Raw genomic sequence first — 19,889 nt, forward strand, 5'->3', positions numbered from 1 at the left:
AAATGTGAGCCAAAACATAAACATTCGCTGCATCCGAAATTGCATGCTATCTGAGTAGGAATTTGAATCTGAATTTACTATGTTCTATATAGTATGAATAAGGTTACTGGGTTCCTACACATTTTCCATTTCAAAATTCCAGAATAGACTCAAATTGCGGCACTGCCATTCATAAATCCTATCCCGTGGCCTCAAGGGATAGTAAATTTTCATCGGAAGTGGTAGAACATTCGGGTATTTTTCGCTCACTTTTTTTTCCAGAAACTATGTATTTGGACTACTTTTCTTTGGCATACTTGGCATACTATAGTTTTGTAAGCAGTGAAAGAAAGCACATTTAGGTTGGTGATCCAAATCACATTCAATACTGTCATTTGGTTGAAAGTAGCATTTGGTGCTAGTTTAGCCATAAGCTAATGTGTACAGGAGAGTTAACACAAATGTGCCTTAATTGTCATTGAAAATCATTGAAAGGGTTGATTAAATGGCTTAGAGGTGTGCACACACATTTATCAGTGATCACATATTAAGTTCAGTTGCAATTTGTCATTGTTTCAAAAGAATGCTCCGAGCAGCAGCATATGCTTGGCTTTGTCTTTAAAGCACATCTTGTGAGGGTAATACTTTTATTCTCTGAGACTGAGTGTTTTATTTTGAGGAAGAAAAGAGCACAGCTGTGTTCCCTAAATAAAGATCCTTAAAGGGTTAGTTCACCCAAAAATGAAAATTCTGTCAGTATTTACTCACCCTCATGTTGTTCAAACCCCGTAAGACCTTCGTTCATCTTCGGAAAACGAATTAAGATATTTAAGATATTAAAATCGCTCCTGCATACAGTCCATAGGCTTCTTGAGGGACTGGCTCTTGCCGTCCCCGAAAAGTCATAAAAGACATCGTTAAAATAGTCCAAGTGACTACAGGGCCTCAATCTTAAGTTTATCAAACGACGAGAACACTTTTGTGCGCAAAAAAACAACAAAAATAACGACTTTATTTCAACTATTCGTTTATTTCTCCCTCTGCGCGAGTCAGCTAACTAGTTTAATAGCGTAAGCTTCTGTTATTGTACGTCACACGCATCACACACACATGACCAGCGTCGACCAATATTGAGCCTACGTGTGACGTAGCTCTACGCAATCACACTACGTTAACGGACTATAGGCTTATGGAGAAGGAAGTAAATAGTTGAAATAAAGTCGTTATTTTTGTTGTTTTTTTGCGCACAAAAGTGTTCTCGTCGTTTGATAAACTTAAGATTGAGCCCCTGTAGTCACTTGGACTATTTTAACGATGTCTTCAATTACTTTTCGAGGACAGCAAGAGCCAGTCCCTCAAGAAGCCTATGGACTGTATGCAGGAGCGATTTTAATATCCTAAATATCTTAATTTGTGTTCCGAAGATGAACGAAGGTCTTACGGGGTTGGAACAACATGAGGGTGAGTAAATACTGACAGAATTTTCATTTTTGGGTGAACTAACCCTTTAAGAAAGTGGTTAAAAGCAGCTCCTCGTAAATCAGAGACTGAGCACTTTGTTGTTTAACAGCCAAAACGCTGAATTTTGCTTTGAATTTTAATTCTGAAATCTGATAAGCACTTTTCAGATAGGATTAATTTTCCAAACAAAGTTTCATTTACAATTGTACAATTATTATCTGATTTGATTCGGACACCCATTGAAACATGCAAGACTTACTTATGAGATATAATTACAGTATTATGTGTATAATTAAGGGAGGAATTCAAATGAGCACCAAATGACATCAAATGAGCACCATACTTGACTTTTAAAGTAGATCAAAAGAGTTTGTGTTCAGATTTTCTTTATTTACTTTTGTACATTGGATGGGATGCCAGCAGTAGTGGAACCACCAACTGTTATGTTACCCTGTCAAAAAGGTTGAAATCTATAATTAAGGTGCACCAGGTAGTGAACTTGACAAGGTCAACCATATAGTATCAATGAAGGAGTAGAGTTAGCCGGACATGTTCAATTCGGATGGGATTAAACAGGATTTTCTGCAAAACACAAACTCCTCAGGGAAAACCTGTCTGAATAGGGGATAATAAATACAGTCTGACAAGCAAATAGAGTGAATGATGTGCTGAAATTCACAGTTGGTGCGAGTGACAGCACCATGAGTATGAGTATGTTCATGTGCATTATTGGTTATTTCTGCACTGTTTAACTGTGAATCACACAGTGGTAATGTCACTGAACATACTGTAAGATGCTTGGATGGATAATGGATTTGAAGAAGAAAAAAAATCGGTAACACTTTACAATACGGGTGCACTAATAAGCATTAATTCATGCTTAACTAATGCACAGATAATACTGAATTAATGTGTAACTAATGATTATCTAAGCTATTCATTAATGATTACCGCATTAGGAACTAACTAACAGTCTGTAAGGTTAATGTATTAGTTCATACATACATTGTTATTAATTAAATATGTAATTGTGTATTAATTCCATAATAACTCATTTTTTAACTAATATTGTTAATTAATATGTTAATTACCAGAATGAGCCAAAACCTATATGACAGGTACACTAATAAGCATTAATACATTATTAATTACTTAATTGTTAGTGCAAATTCATGTGAAAATAACTACAATTACTAAATGACTAGTTAATAATGATGTGCCCCAACAAGTAAAGTCATAATGCATAATGATACCCTTTCAAATCATTAGCTAATGATTAATTAAAGTAGACAACTGGAAGTTGAAGTGCATATTCTTGTCTAATTGTGGCAATTAACACATTAATTTACATTATTAGTTAGGAAAATATGTTATTGAGGAATTAATTCACAATGACACATTGAATTAATAGCAATTAATGTATTACTTAATCTATTAATCATATAGACTCTTTATTAGTTCCTGATGCAGTAATCATTAATTAATGGTTTAGTTCTTCATGAGTTATACATTAACTCATGATTATTTGTGCATTAGTTAAGCATGAATTAATGCATATCAGTGCACCCGTATTGTAAAGTGTTACCAAAAAATCTATTAAATTAGATAAGAACAGCACTTTCACTAGTGGTTTCACCAATTTGGAATTGTCATTATCAAAACGATGGCAATAAATAAATAATAAGAATTTAATATAAAGTTGCATTAGACTTGAATACTGTACACTACCTGGAAGCAGTGTTGTACTGTAATCGATAACTAAAGCTTAACATATTAAACATGTTTTATGATAAAAATAAAGCTAAAATAGTGAATGAAAGGTACAGTACATACTAGATCAAAAACTTAAAAACATTTTGTTACTGACAAGACTTTTTAAAAACAGCCGAGCTACATACATGTGACTGAAGACGAATTGAAGTAAGTACTGTTGCTAGTTTTAATTAGTTGCCACCCAACAGGGCAGATGAGTGTTCTGTTAATACAAATGGCAGAAAGGTTTTACTCTTAACAATCTGCTAATTGCTTTCTTAATGGATATTAAACCAGCATTGAAAAATTCAGGGTTTTATTTTCACTGGGCCCCCAGCAGATGCTTTTAAAGAAACACAGCAATTATCCACTTCACAGCCAGACAAAAGCAAAGTCCAGAGCTTCCCTAAAATCTTAATTAGATCATATCATGTGTGCTTTAAAAGCAGGCTATGTAAATTGTGCCTTTGGATGAAAAGGTGGATATGGTTGTTGTTGAAACAGCGGGACAGATGGTTGGTGCAACCTGCATGTCTGGCACCCACTTGTGTTCAATAGCAATGTGATTGTAACCACCGAAAAGCTCTTTTTTTAGTGGTGAAAATGGACACATCTGTTTGGAAGATTTTTCCTTCTGGTTATATGTATTTTGTTCTATAATTTTTCGTGAACCCATCATTACGTGTTATAGCTCACCATATTAGTGTTTACCCTATAGGGTTGGAACTTTTGAAACCAATGAAGCAAGTAGAGGATCCGTTAACATAAATCTAACTTTATAAAACTGAATAAACTGGAGCAAACCTAACATTGAAGACACCGGACACCGAACTGAACTGAACAGAGGGTTTAAATACACAGGAATGATTATTTAACAACAAGTAACAGGTGCGCAAGTCAACTAGAAACCATGGTAACAAGCAGGGCACACAGACTGCATCCTAAATCCTTAAAGGGGTCATGAACTGGTGGCTTTTTAAATTTTTATTATATTGTTGTCTGAGGTCAACTTATGACGTTCGATTGGTTTTTACATTAAAAAAAAAAACAGCAAAATGAATTTTCTACCCTAGTTTTGAGCCCACCTCAAAAACACATGATTTTTGTGGGCATCTCGCACTGAAGACTTGAAAGTAAACGCCCACTGCTGTGAGTGGATAACAGTTTTGCATATTATAATGAGTTTCACTCTCGACCCACGAGGTAGGCATCTATGTTATTTAGCTATGCGTGTAATGCCCGAATCAGTGGGCGGGGCTAAACCGGCCGTGTTGCAGTAGGCGTTGATCTTCTGCGGGGGTGGTGGTTTTATCTCTTTGACGTCATAGTTCCCCACTTTGAAAAATTAGTCGTTTGCTAAGCCTGGTGTCAATAAAAGCTTTTATTGGACTAACAAGGACGTTTTCAGTTCTGAAACTTACAGGATATTCTTATATGATGACCTCTTAGATGTCAAAAGCTCAAGGAAAATTTGAAAAAGAGTATTTCCAAATTCACAGTACTCATTCAAGAGTATAGTATAGTATAGTATAGTAGGCTGGTACCCAGATGACCTACTACCTTCGATGAGATTCTGAAGTGTGCATATGATGGACACTTCACAATCCCATGAGGTCAGGGGAGAGGATTTGTGAATGGCAGTGAAGCGGCGTAACTGACGCTGACGCTGGTAGGTCACATGATGATGACATGGAGATTACATTCACACTACACACATTCATACAATATAAAAGTAAATACTTATTATACAGTCCCTCCAGGATTTCACGATTTTTTTTGTGATTTTTGCGATCAAAATGACTGATTTTGTGGTGGTAATTTCCAAAAATTTGTGAAAATATTTGCGATTTATATATAACATTTACCATAATAGTATTCAGTCCTTCCAGAAAAACGCAGAGTTTTTTTGTGATTGTTGCGGGCAAAAATTGATTGATTACGCGGCCCGTTTTCTTTAAAAATGCGATGGAATATGCGGGATATTTATGCAATTTTATGCAATGAAATTGCAGGAATTTGCAAAAATTGAGGGAACTTGCAAAAATTGTGGTTTGATGAAAAAGAGAAAAAAAGTGATTCCCCCAACATCCTGTTCTCACTAGGCTAATGTAAGAGTCATTTCTTATTACTTCCTTTGATAAGCAAGCATACTACATCATAGAAAGTGCTGTGAATATTTAATTTCTCATCTTGTTTTATTTCAGACTGTAACGAGTGTAAATAAGGTGTGGCCCCTTTAAGAGCTGCGCGCTCCCTGTTGAACTCTCTGCAGTGTTATATGTGCGCCTCGAACACCCCATGTGTGCGGGTAATTTCTGTTTGATGCTACTTCTTTTATATTATGTTGTTTATTAAGTAACGATGTGACGGCAGAACGTGTGACAGACCGTTATACAAGTTCGATTTGTGAGATGTCAATCGCCTCTGTGAGTCTGTCTGGCGTCGCGTAATTGCGTCACTTCATAACGTTCCCATGGAAACAGGGGGAAATGGCTGCTCTTGTGTGAAGCAAACGCAACATTTTTTAACTTTCTGCTAAGATACATGTGACTTTTTTTGCAACGAAAATGCGAGGATTATGAAATTATGCAAACCCCCGCATATTTTGCACGGAAATCAGAAATTTATGCGGCGAAAGTGCGGCGTATTTGAAAAAATGCGGCCCCCGCATAAATATGCAGACTTTGGCTGATTTTGCATTGAATTCAGCGATCGCATAATCGCGTTTTTCTGGAGGGACTGATTATAAGGACTTACTCAACAGAGTATGTGATTTCGGATGTATTGACAATGCAACTAGGTAGAACATGTCAATGAAACTAAATAAGTAAATAAAATCATAGGTTAATTGGGTTAATATGGGTTGGGTTAACCATGGGTTAATATACAGTAGTGCCATGTTATAGCAATATATTTTTATTGAGGAGACCACAGATGTGTGCTGTTTTGAGTGCTGGCCTTTAGCATGGGATCTTCCTACCAGGCTTCTAACCTGCTATAGGATTCTTTCCCGTGTCTCAGATGAGGTTGTTGCACGTTACACGGGCAAACAAACACCGCCAGACTGATAAAGACAGGCTGCCTGCTGTGATGGAAAGAGTATGGGGAAGGAAAGTATATGTCTTGGTCATGTTTCCCTGGGTGAACTTAAGAGTAGCTGTGCCCAATCAGTCCTGATTAACAGATGGTTAATGTGTGAACTGGGAGACAGAGAAGGGCTAATGTTTCATTCATCATGAATGACTGATGAGCTGATTAAAGAGACTCCCAGCAAGGGCATCACTGGACTGCAGAAGAGAGAGTGAAGTCTGTGTTATCTGCACCATTCCTTCCATTTCAGATGCCAAAATCTCTGCAATTGTGATAGCACTATATTAAAGGCTGTAATCTAGATTACTGTTGGTGAACAAAATACTATATTTATGCATTCTAGATCACTGACAAGTTGCTAATATTGTAATACATTTTTCTGTTGTCAATCTTGCTGATAGAGCTACTAGCTCACCATACAAATTCAAAGTATTAACATTTTCCAGGCAGCTGCCTTCTGTGTGAGCTGCAACTGTCTTTTTCAATGATCTTGCCTATGAAAGGAAGATTTGAGGTCGGTCTATAGTTTCTTATGATGGTCTTATCCAGATTGCAGATCATCATCCAGATCCACATTTACCACTTCTAGGAGATCTGCTTTTAAGCTGTGTAACACACTTTTGAAAAAAGATGTGGGAAGTGCGTCATGGTCGCAGGTTGATGTTTTAAGGTGTTGTACGGTTTCTTCCAATTTTTTTCCTTCAATTTCTTCCAAAACAGACGTGGTAACTACTTTCTCAGGTTGTGGTTGGATCTGCCTGACCCCAGAGCTACTCAAGAATGTGCTGATCACCTTTCTGATGTTATTGATTTTCTCAGAGAAGAAAGAAACTGCATGTAATGTTATAATGGACTACAAGTTTTGTCTTCCGCCACATGCGCTCTGCTATTCTGCATTGTCTTTTCATATTTTGCACATCTGTTGAGTTTCTCCAAGGTGCTTTTTGTCTACCACTGTTCTTCCTGACATTCACAGGAGCAATATCATCAATTACACTAAAGAATCAAGGAGAAAATCAACAGAGTCAGCAGATATGCTTGGTTTTAAAGATAAAGATATGTATTTAAAGTGACAAATACATTTCTAATGTTATACAAATATTTTCATTTCAAATTAAAGTTCCATTCATCAAAGAATCCTGAAAAAAAGTATCATGCTTTCCACAAAGATATTAATTAGCACACATTTATAAAATTAAGTAATGTTTCTTGAGCACAAATCCGCATATTAGAATGATTTTTGAAGGATCATGTGACACTGAAGACTGGAGTAATTAAAATACAGTTCCCTATTGCAATTGCATACCTTATATACATCTAAAGATGCAGACTGTCAAAATGTTGAGTTTGCATTTCGATCAACCGATCCTCCTCTTTTCATCCTCCCTCCCAGGAATTTTATCATTCCTGCAGTGCCCAAGATCAATTTTTAATTATGGACGTCACTATAACTCCCCTCCCTCTGTACCGGTGCAAGACGACATGCTTTAATTAAAATGACATGCCATAACCCTCCAGATAAAACAGCTCTCCTTGCCCTAGATAGTGATTTTATTGACAGCCGACAACAGGTAGCCTTAAAAAAAAGATGCTAATCTAGCGAAACAAAATGACTTGGAATCATTGTTATGAAAGAGAAGTGTTCTTTCTGCCTCATACCATGTTGTCTTCTTGAATACAAAGTGGTTTAATCATTTAAAAAGGAAATTTCAGAATAGAACACATTCTAACCTAACATAATGGCAAAAGTACTACTACTAATAATAATAATGACTGTTTTCAAAGCAATTATAGCTGCATAAAGCTAACAATTATTAAAAACTAACTGTTAGTTTTAATATTTGGTGCCTAATTGCAATAATAAAGAACTTGGCTGCTATTATTCAATTTCTTAATTATGAAAATATGTTAATGTCTTTAAAATTACATCACAAAACACATTTAATTAGTACTACTAAAACATTTCTTTTTTTCTGTTTTTGAAAGTGTTTTAGAGAGAATTATACAAAGATTTGTACTATTAGCAGGGGTAGAAGAATAAGCTATTTTAAAAGTGAAACACTTTCAGTTATACTGTTAAACATGTCTCCACCTCGTCTTTATGGATTGCATTTATTTAACATTTTTGGAGAATCAGCCACTTACTAAAAATTGATTTTGAAAAAAAAAAATCGTTTGGTTCATTTTTCATGTGTTTTCCATCCTCTATATGCCGTCGTTCTAAACGAAGCATAAAATTAATTTTCCTTGTGGGGGTGTAATTAGCATGTATTAGTAAGCTGCGACACTGGGGATTTTTTTATCTACTGATATTGGGTGTTCTGTGTTGTAGACGAATACATTTCAACTCCTCTTATGTTTGCCATTTTGACTTTTCCTAATCTAATCTTAATGTAAATTTCAATTTAATCTTCCTGAAAAACATCACTTGGGTTCAGGGTCTCAGAATATAATTTTCTATTTAGCATTAACTTCTATTTGTATCATTGTATTTTTTCTAATATGGGTTCTTGCCTGGTTCGCTCTTACCCCAACACAAACAATGTTGCTGGATGTATAGCAGTCTCTAGAGATGCATGATTAATCAAAATAAAATGAAAAATCGTGACATGGCATAGTGTGATTATTACATTTTAAGGTCCCACTTTATATTAAATGAGATATAATCACAAACTATTTAGTCAAATTGAGCAGCCCTACTAACAAACCTACAACTTTTAAATTATTTTTAAAAAAAATTCATATTCTATTCTTATTATAAATTTTCCTATTGTATTCACATGAAAAAAAGTATTTTTTTCCCCCCCAAATACTGTGGCCCTAGCAAATACCTTTCTAAAAGAGCTTAAAACTGAGGGATACAGCCTCAGTAATATCGGTCTGGGCTTTGACCCAGAGGAACCTCTCAAAAGATTTGAACAGTTTAGTTTCAAAATAACCATGGGGTCTGAGACCTCAAACAAAAACCGTAAAGTGAATTTTAGAGTGAAACCATTTTGATTGAGTGGTCCATTTCAGTAGCAACATAATCATGATTGCGTTACAAGGGTCTCAATACCAAATCGTTCCAAATCATCAAAAGAACGCTATGTGGGACGAAATGCATCCGTTGTAATGTAAGTACACCCCCTCCCTTAAGCTAGACAGCAACCCAGCTAGGATTTTTTTGTTCTAAAAATGTTCTGAGAACATTACCATGCAGTGTTCTAATAATGTTTTCAGCGGGTAGTTTTCTTTTGGTTCCTAAAATGTTCTCTTAAAAGTTCTAATAACATTCTCTAAAAACATTCTAAATATGTTAAATGCTAACATTGTTAGAACATTATTTCCTGACGTTCTTATAACATTTTCAGCGGGTAGTTTTCTTTTTGTTCCCAGAATGTTCTCTTAAAAGTTCTAATAACATTGTCTAAAAACATTTTAAAATATGTTTATTGCTAACATTGTTAGAACATTATTCCCTAATGTTTTTATAACATTTTCAGCGGGTAGTTTTCTTTTGGTTCCTAAAATGTTCTCTTAAAAGTTCTAATAACATTGTCTAAAAATATTTTAAATATGTTTATTGCTAACATTGTTAGAACATTATTCCCTAATGTTTTTTATAACATTTTCAGCGGGTAGTTCTCTTTTTGTTCCCAGAATGTTCTCTTAAAAGTTCTAATAACATTCTCTAAAAACATTCTAAATATGTTAAATGCTAACATTGTTAGAAAATTATTCCCCGACGTTCTTATATCATTTTCAGCGGGTAGTTTTCTTTTTGTTCCCAGAATGTTCTCTTAAAAGATGGCATAACATTCTCTATGAACACTCTGAAAATGTTTTGTGATGACCTTCTATAAAGGTTTAATCATAACATTTTTAAAACATTATCCCCTAACTTTCTTATAAAGTTTTTAGCGGAAGTTTATTTTTGTTCCCAAAATGTTCACTTAAAACCCCTCAAAAATGATTAGCTATAACATTGTTAAAGCATAACATTTTATTAATCTCAAAACTAAAACATCAAAATCTAACAGGTTTATAAATGGCATCCACATAAATTATTAGAAGTTCTGCGTACAGTAAATGCCCAACATTACATGAAGAACTCAGTAAAGTCACTCATGCGTCTTGACTCCAGTGTTTGCTCAGAGCACTCATCATCAGTCTTTGCTTGTTTTGGTTCTTGCAGAAAAATAATCCAGGAATCTGTATTAATAGTAGTGTTTTACTATTCTCTCTTCTATAGTTGTCCAGCTGCTCCCCCAGTTAGCATTGAGCTCTGTTCTCTGTGTGCACAGTAGAGTTTTTCCTCATAGCCTAAAAAAGAAGATCATGCAAAAGTGTAAACATAAAGAATACACATACATTAAGATCACAAGCAATATTGACATTGAAAACTTTCAAAATTAGCCAGCCTAATTAGCAGTCAGAAATTATGTAAAGACTAATTTATTGAAAGTATAAATATGATAAATTATGATAAAAAAGAGTATCTTTTTTTGTTTCTGTAATTTAAAACATACTTAATCCATGTATCCAATATCTTAATCCAATAAAGTTTTAAAAATGGATATTTTTCTTACACAAATGCTTCGCTTTAAAAGGGCTTTATAACCCCGCCAGAGTCATGTGGTGGATTACTTTTATCATGGATGGATGCGCCTTGATAGACGGCCATTCACTGCCATTCTAAAAGTCAGAAGAGTCAGGACATTTTTTTAAATATAACTCAGATAGTATTCATCTGAAAGAAGAATGTTATATACACCTAGGAAGCCTTGAGAAACGCTCTTTCCAATTCATTAACGTTAACCTCTAACGTTATATGAATTACTGAAATATTATTAACTTTTACTTTCAAAAGACATTAAGATCACTTTTAAGTAAAAATACAGTATTCGTATGCATAGAACACAATACCGGTATTATAGTAGGCTACCTTGGTTGTAAATGGAGACTTTATTGTGTCATCGGTAAGTTAATCATCTTGAAACAGTCCGTTTGGAGTCTGCATTAAAACAAATCTAGCTGTTATTCAAAAGTAGCATACACTCAGATTTATTGCGACTGTCATACAATTCTAAGAAAGTAGAAAGTTAGGTCTAATACTGAAAGACATCAAGGATAAGAGAAAGCTATGTAAACTGAAAAAATACACACAAAAACTTACAGTTGTGAAAGAGTTCCGTTGACCAGGAGTTCTGTTGTTTTGGGCCAATGTGTCGCCAATTTAGACAACGGACATTCTGCGCCGAGTTCTTCAACAGAAACGTTGCTTTATTTGCGCTGTTTGTCGAGTTCAAATGTTCTTACGTCATGGGAACATCGCGCTGTGATTGGTGGTTTTAAACGTTGATCTACAGCGACCTCCAATCAGCTTCTCATTTCTTGTAAACGCATTTGTCGCAGCAGTTCAGTTCAGAGTAGCCTAATATATCCTCAAAACACTTTACGTATGCTGTTTTGACAATGTTCCTCTTTTATTATGGAAAATTATGCCATTATTCTATAGGTTAAAATAATTCTAAAATATGTTACCTAAACAGCTTCCTTAAAATATCCTTACAATTTTATGAGCTTTTGTTAACATATATTATGAGATTTTGTCATCTCAGGTAAATGTCCACAAAACATTTGATGAATGTTGCTTTGATAATGTTCCTCCTTTGTTATTGTGCCAATGATTTATAAAAGATAACAACATTTCGACAAAAAATCCTCAAAATGTATCATGCAAAATGTTTGTTAAAAAGTCAATTTAAAGGAATGTTTTATTAAAAACATTTTATCATCTCAGGACTAAATAATCCTCAAAACATTTTGCGAACGTTAATTTGATTATGTTCTTCCTCTGTTATTATGGTAGGCCTACATTCAATATTTTATGAAAGATCATTTTATAAACTTTTACCTCATCAACATCCTCAAAATGTTACATTTAAAACATTCTAGTTTTGTTAACACGTCACATTACAAGAATGTTTTATAAAAACATTCCATCATCTCAGGCCTCAATGATATCCTCAAAACATTTTTTGAACGTTGATTTGATAATGTTCCTCCTCTGTTATTATGGAACATTGTTTCAGTGTTTTATTGAGAACGTTGTAATATCTGTTATCTCAACAACATTCCCAAAACATCCTTAACATGTTACAGTGTTAATGTTTAAACACGTCACATTACAAACATTTTATTAAAAAACATTCCATCAACTCAGGCCTCAATGATATCCTCATAACATTTTGCGAACATTGATTTGATAATGTTCCTCCTCCGTTTTTATGGGACATTGTACCAATGTTTTATTGAGAACATTGTAATATCTGTCATCTCAACAACATTCCGAAAACATCCTCAACATGTTACAGTGAAAATGTTCTAGTTTTGTTAACACGTCACATTACAAGAACATTTTATAAAAAACATTCCATCATCTCAGGACTAAATAATATCCTCAAAACATTTTACGAACGTTGATTTGTTAATGTTATTCCTATGTTTTTATGGGACATTGTTTCAATGTTTTATAAAAGATCATTCTACAAACCTTTACCTCATCAACATCCTCAAAATGTTAAATTTAAAACATTCTAGTTTTGTTAATCACGTCACATTACAAGAACGTTTTATAAAAAAACATTCCATCAACTCAGGCCTCAACGATATCCTCATAACATTTTGCGAAAGTTGATTTGATAATGTTATTCCTATGTTTTTATGGGACATTGTACCAATGCTTTATTGAGAACATTGTAATGTCTGTTATCTCAACAACATTCCCAAAACATCCTCAACATGTTACAGTGAAAATGTTCTAGTTTTGTTAACACGTCACATTACAAGAACATTTTACAAAAAACATTCCGTCATCTCAGGACTAAATAATATCCTCAAAACATTTTGCGAACGTTAATTTGATTATGTTCCTCCTCTGTTATTATGGGACATTGTTTCAATGTTTTATAAAAGATCATTCTACAAACCTTTACCTCATCAACATCCTCAAAATGTTAAATTTAAAACGTTCTAGTTTTGTTAAACACGTCACATTACAAGAACGTTTTATAAAAAACATTCAGTCATCTCGGGCCTCAATGATATCCTCATAACATTTGCGAACGTTGATTTGATAATGTTATTCCTATGTTTTTATGGGACATTGTACCAATGTTTTATTGAGAACATTGTAATATCTGTCATCTCAACAACATTCCGAAAACATCCTCAACATGTTACAGTAAAAATGTTCTAGTTTTGTTAACATGTCACATTACAAGAACATTTTATAAAAAACATTCCGTCATCTCAGGACTAATAATATCCTTAAAACATTTTGCGAACGTTAACCTGATAATGTTCCTCCTCTGTTATTATGGAACATTGTTTCAATATTTTATAAAAGATCATTCTACAAACCTTTACCTCATCAACATCCTCAAAATGTTAAATTTAAAACGTTCTAGTTTTCTTAACACGTCGCATTACAAGAATGTTTTATAAAAAACATTCAGTCATCTCAGGCCTCAATGATATCCTCATAACATTTTGCGAACGTTGATTTGATAATGTTCCTCCTTTGTTTTTATGGGACATTGTACCAATGTTTTATTGATAACATTCTAATATCTGTTATCTCAACAACATTCCCAAAACATCCTTAACATGTTACAGTGACAATGTTCTAGTTTTGTTAACACATCACATTACAAGAACGTTTTATAAAAACATTCCATCATCTCAGGCCTAAATAATATCCTCAAAACATTTTGCGAACGTTGATTTGATAATGTTCCTCTTTTGTTATTATGAGATATTGTGCTAATGTTTTATTGAGAACATTGTTTAATCTGTTATCTCAGCAACATTCCCAAAACATCCTTAACATGTTACAGTGAAAATGTTATATCTTAGTTTACATTTAACCTTATAGGAACATTATTTGAAATGAGAAAACATCCTTAAAACATTCTTTGAACATTGCATTCAAATGTTTTATTTAAAACATTAACCAAACCTCTAGGGAATGTTAGCCAAAGTTCTGAGAACGTTCCCTGTTAGCTGGGAAAGCCCTTTAGATAGCACGTGTGACTGAGGTTTCACTTTAATGCAATAAAGGAATTTCTGAGCCAGACCATCTCCTCCTAGAGCTACTTAAAGTCCTTGTGCTTACAGTGAAACCAGGCAGATTTGAAGAAGTGACTAGCACCACCATATTTTTCCCCGTTTATCAAATCAATCGATCCTTAGAAGGAAAGAGGAGAGATTTATGAGGCCACGCTCTTCTGTTGAACCAGCTTTTTCCTCTGCTCTCTCTCTCTTAGACCATTTTTCTTTCTTTTTCTTTTTTTTTTCTCAGCATTTTGTTTATTGTGCAACTTTGGCCAGCAAATCTTTTTTTCTTCTTCTTTTTTTTTTTTTTTGAAGATATGGCAGAAGAAAAACCAGTCAATGTTCTTGAAAAAAAAAAAGAGAGAGAGAGGTTTCCTTTCATATAGAAATATTCATGGTGCCTGGGAATCTTCTTCCGGACTGGAACTGATGGATTATCCGGGCAGTTTGCGAATGAGTCTAGTTTGTTGAGCGTTTGATCTTGACCTGGATCCAGTAGGCCATTTATTTTTACTATGCTGTGCCTGTGTAAAATTATAGCTATTGCTTTGGCAGATGTGACAATAAAACGATGAAGCATCCTTCACTTCCCACCCCTGGGCCTACGCAAGGTCTGCGAGTTGAAAGCCATATTGTGAGACTTAACGAGTTGATTGTCGGACAGCAGCTTTTCTACAAAAGCCCTATCTAGCCACACCACTGGCATTGAAAGCTGTTTAGCCGGCATTGTGAAACACAATCCAATCCTCTTCTCCTCCAGCCTGTCAGGCAGTTACCGCAAACAGTTTTCTCCCTTGGCTGAGTGCGATATGGCATTCAGAGGTACAGCGAGAAGTCAGCAGGACTGTTTAAGCATGTACCGATTTAATTGCGGGAATGCATCTTTCCCAGTGTGGCCAGATCGCCCACGGCATTTATGCAGCAAGATGACTCCCCATGTTCTCATAGCTTTCTGCTTCTGTTGCCCCTGGTGTATTTTCCAATTTTGTATTTCTTCCAATTATGGCCAGCTCAAATATCCATGGCTGATCGAAAACATTGGAGACTCATTAGAGTCCAGTACTGAGATGTGAATATGAACTCCTAATATTTAATTAAGGCGTTTAGGTGGGATTTAAAGATGTTCTGTGAAAAACAGTAAGAAGAAACCTCAGTTGGAAGCCTAGCCCTCTGGCGAGGTTTAGTTTGCATTGTGTTGGGATAATGTCCGAATGAAGTTGCAGTTGTGGATATTAGATTTATAACGTTTACATCAATGACAGGATACATGTACGGAGACCCTAAAGGGGACATAGTGGTGGGAAAACCAATAGATGGTGTAGAAATAATAAGTAAATAGGGGCTTTTGCACCAGAGGAACCTTTTCATAGTTCCTAGAATGTGTTCAAGTGTTTAACGTGTTCGCAACTAGAAAGGATTTTAGTTCTAGAAACTCCTTTTGGAGGAACTAATTTAGCTCCTACTGTACTTCACAGTAGGGTCTACACCAGCACTATAGGAACTTTAGGGTACACTGATTGCCCGAACGCTTGCGAAACACCAGTACCTGCCATTTTTTGGGGTCTCTAATATACAGATTATAGCTTGTATATTTACTCCAGAAACTATATGAACATGAAAAACAGTGATAGATGGACCTCTTAACGTTTACGCTAAAGAGAAAATCCAACGCAACTATGAGGGGACCAATCCAAACATGATTATGTATTTCTGCTCAGCTGGCGACACTGGACATCAACCACACGGCATATGCTAATACCTTTTCATATGCTGTCTACTTTCTATGTACAACAATCTAATAAGGTATTAGACCAGCCCGTTCTCTTCCCAAGGCGTCATATACTAATGTTTTTGCCAAAGCGTATACATCCAACGCACATGGCATTGGCCTTTAGCATCAATATGAGAAGCAGATATATATGGGCCAGAATGCGTCTCCTAGTGGTCTAACCCAAACCCCACCCCAGACCTAAACCTACCCAATACACTCGGACATTCTCTGCTTCCACGTCCATTTAAATGCATTGCAGTTAGTCAGTTTTCATTCGTTTTTCTTGTCATTTTAAGTTTAAAATGGTCAAACAGTGTGCATGGGGTACATGCAACTCTGACACTAGGTTCCCGAGAGGCTGGGCGATGGTGTGTATGTTTTTTACCCTTTCCCAAGCCACATCTCAACCGAGATAAGTGTCTGCTCTGTATAAAGTTGTGTGATTAAGTTATGCAGAAGACCACAACCCCACCTAAACGTGCATAAATTCAACAAGGATGTCTACATCTGTTCTAAGTTAAGTCAACAACGTATTTGAGCGTTATCTTTAAAATATCGTAACGTAACGTTAGGCTAACATTAGACTAGCATTAGAAAACGGTAACGTTAGCTTCTAGCTGCGTTGTACATCATGTCGCTTAGCTTCGTTAACGTATCTGTAAATAACCGAGATAACTAATGTTAACAATGTTGTGCTGCAGATTGATCTCATGAAGTAGCGTGTGTATGACACGCCAATTCGTATTTCCATTTTTGGCGTGCTATCAAGACGCATAATCGCCTTTCAGCGTGTTTATGAACGCCGTTGACTTAACGTTATATAAATATATGACTTACCTCAACCCCGTCCCTAAACCTAACCGTCACTGGGGTTAATGGCATTTATGACTGTTCCCTTACCATCCTAGGTAAAAAAAAGATGACTTACCTCAACCCCATCCCTAAACTTAACCGTCACTGGGGTTAATGGCATTTATGACTGGAGATTTGACTGCGTGTTCAGACACGCGGAATGACGCGGACGTTAATGACGTAGACATATACGCATACACGCGGATAGCACAAAATGCGTGGAGATAACACGCCACCTGACTCGAAAGTGCCGTATATGTTTACGCAAAAGTCATGATGTCATGTTGTGTGCTGAATGATTTATGTAAATACTGTCGCACTAAACGGTGATGGCAACGATATGCGGGTTATCACGTTTACACTGTGACCTGTACATGTTTGCCTGGAGCTGAAGCTTTTCATTGACCTTCTCAACAAAAAAAAATATTAATATAACCCTCCAATGCATAGTTAAGGCCCTTTAGGTGACTTGAGATGATATATAATCTTTCTGTCTCCAAAAATCACCAATAGCTTGTTTTCACGTGACGGCACACCACTGCGTTGCCATGGCGCGAAATGCAGATGGAGGGCAGGAAGTGATTTTCTATATTTAGGAAGCACTATAACACACTCAAAATGCCTATGTTTTGCATCGTTTACGGTTGCTCAAATCGATCAAACCACGAGGAGTTTTTATCGTGTGCCCAAATTTGTTGTTCATAAGGGGGTAAAATACAAGAAATTGACAGAAAAACACCGGGAAAAATGCCTTGCAAACTTGCGTCTGCGGTCGGGAGGAGCCGAATGGGAAAATGCCTGTGTGTGTGTGTGTGTGCAGTGATCACTTCGTCAAATGTGAGTTAATACATTATTTATGTGGCTTATAATTACATTATTCAGGTGTTTAAATACACTTATGTGGCTGTTTGTGTAACGTACCAGTTTCCGAACTTTGTAAAGTCAAAGTATGTCTGTAAGACGAGGTAGTTGCTGATATCTACAGCCTCGATGGCAAGCAAATCTCTCAATTCAATTGGAAATCGGTCCTCTTCATAACGTAAGGATCACGTCCAACATATGTTTCGATTTTCTGTTTATATATTTCTCTTTCTCTCGCGTCTAAAGTAGTACAGTACGGATTTTCCTCCATCTCGTCCATTGCACTCTTCATCTCCTTGCCCTCCATCTGCATTCCGCGCGTCAACACAATCACGTGACTGCAAACCACCTGTGAAATGTCTCTTACTGTGACAGCTGCCATAGCGCCATAGGTCAATTGCTCCAGCTCAATGAGAACACCAGATCCCCTATTTATTTTGGGTATTTGTATCCCCATAGACACTTTATTCCCCTTTTTGGACATTTTATGCTTATTTGTATGTTAATAAACTCCTCTCTGAGGCTTGACGCCACACTTGCACAACACCAGTATGATTTGCCACTTACTGATTATAGACAGATGGTATTAGAGAAGTTCTCATTCTACAGAGTATTTTATGAGGGGGAAAAAAAACAAAAAACTGCGAATGCCTGTGCCAGGATGCATCTAACAGTTTATCTGATCACTTGCATAAGCAGATTGAAAATTAAACAGACAATTAAACAGACTCAAACACAAACGTGGCAGCTTAGTTTTGAGATCCGCCAGACTAATATAGCAGAATTCAGCATGTCTCATTTTCTTGACCCACTCCTTGATGACATCTTGGGTCTGTCGACTCCCATTTCTCCATGCTTTATTAGGCCCAGCTCACTTTACACCACATTAGCTCGGAGACAGCTCTAACTCACACTAGCGCGGGCCGAGCAGAAGACCGTGGGCCATGTGAGGATAGAATTGGCATTTCTCAGAGGAAAGCACTGGCATGTCACCGCCTCTTTACTGGCAGGCACGCCCAAATGCAATTTCAGCCGCATTCTCGTGTCAATACAGAGATATTCTCTCTGACTGGATGTAATCATACTCCAATCAGACATCTCCTTGAGCACGAGCTACCGTTATACCTTCATTTGGAGTGATTATTCGACTCCAGGGCGACTGTCAGACTGATGTCACCCAAGCCACTGTTTACCTGCAGGAAACAAGCAGTCTCCGTCTTTCTTAATTAGTTGACGTTATTCAGATGACTGAAAAGGAAGAACGAATTGAACATATTTATTCACTGTGGTCTGTGATGAGCAAGTGTGACAGTTTGCCGAAAATAGAACCCTATGCATTGAATTGAATGCAAATAAAGTGTTGAGTTTAAATGGTATTGGCAAAAAAAAGGGGGAAAGAAATGGGACTTATTCATATTTTTAAATTTTCAGTAAGTTACAGAGTAAATCCACGGCCTATTATATTTGGCTATGACATAACAAGTGCTTTTATTTAAGTCTAAGCTGCTAAATGTTGGCAAACTCTACAATTCTTCATAATTACGATGCTCTGATGGAATAAAAATTTAAGTTAGCCATGAAGCAGATTGACTATTTTATATCTCATATCGCATTTCTGTTTTTTAATGCTGAGTTGTGGCACGCGTAACCTTCAAGTGTTTCAGTTTTTTATGTTTTCACACTTTACATGAAATACTATATATATATATATATATATATATATATATACAGTATATACTGTATATATATATATATATATATATATTGTGTGGGGCAAATTTTAAGTACGAAAGGCAACAATAAAATAACTAGTGCATGTTATGCAAATGCAAATAAATGGGCATTTATTTATTTATTTATTATAGTATTAAATTCATATTGTAAATACATTTCTCAGTTGCAATAAATCTAGAAAAGATGTACTTTTTTATTATGTTGACATCTGATATTAACAAAGTACATATTAAAAAGTTATCTGTCAAAAATGAATTTAAATGTAGGTGTGGGTAAACTACTTTGACAG

The 19,889-nt window shown here is 35.7% G+C and overlaps 1 protein-coding gene and 1 long non-coding RNA gene across 4 annotated transcripts in view; one reads left to right on the forward strand and one right to left on the reverse strand.

The window, feature by feature from the left end:
• The window catches only part of LOC120478801 (leucine-rich repeat and fibronectin type III domain-containing protein 1-like protein), a 124,180-nt gene that overhangs the window by 73,899 nt on the left and 30,392 nt on the right, over positions 1-19,889 (forward strand). The gene's annotated exons all lie outside the window — the stretch shown is intronic.
• On the reverse strand, positions 9,436-14,333 carry LOC120489845 (uncharacterized). The gene is made up of 4 exons (XR_016146896.1): positions 11,441-14,333; positions 11,210-11,278; positions 10,854-10,959; positions 9,436-10,587 (listed from the first exon to the last, which is right to left on the reverse strand). It is a non-coding gene; the product is annotated as an uncharacterized LOC120489845 (long non-coding RNA).

The sequence above is a fragment of the Pimephales promelas genome, chromosome 16 (genome assembly GCF_988280905.1).
Source record: "Pimephales promelas chromosome 16, fPimPro1.hap1.1, whole genome shotgun sequence".
Classification (NCBI taxonomy): domain Eukaryota; kingdom Metazoa; phylum Chordata; class Actinopteri; order Cypriniformes; family Leuciscidae; genus Pimephales; species Pimephales promelas.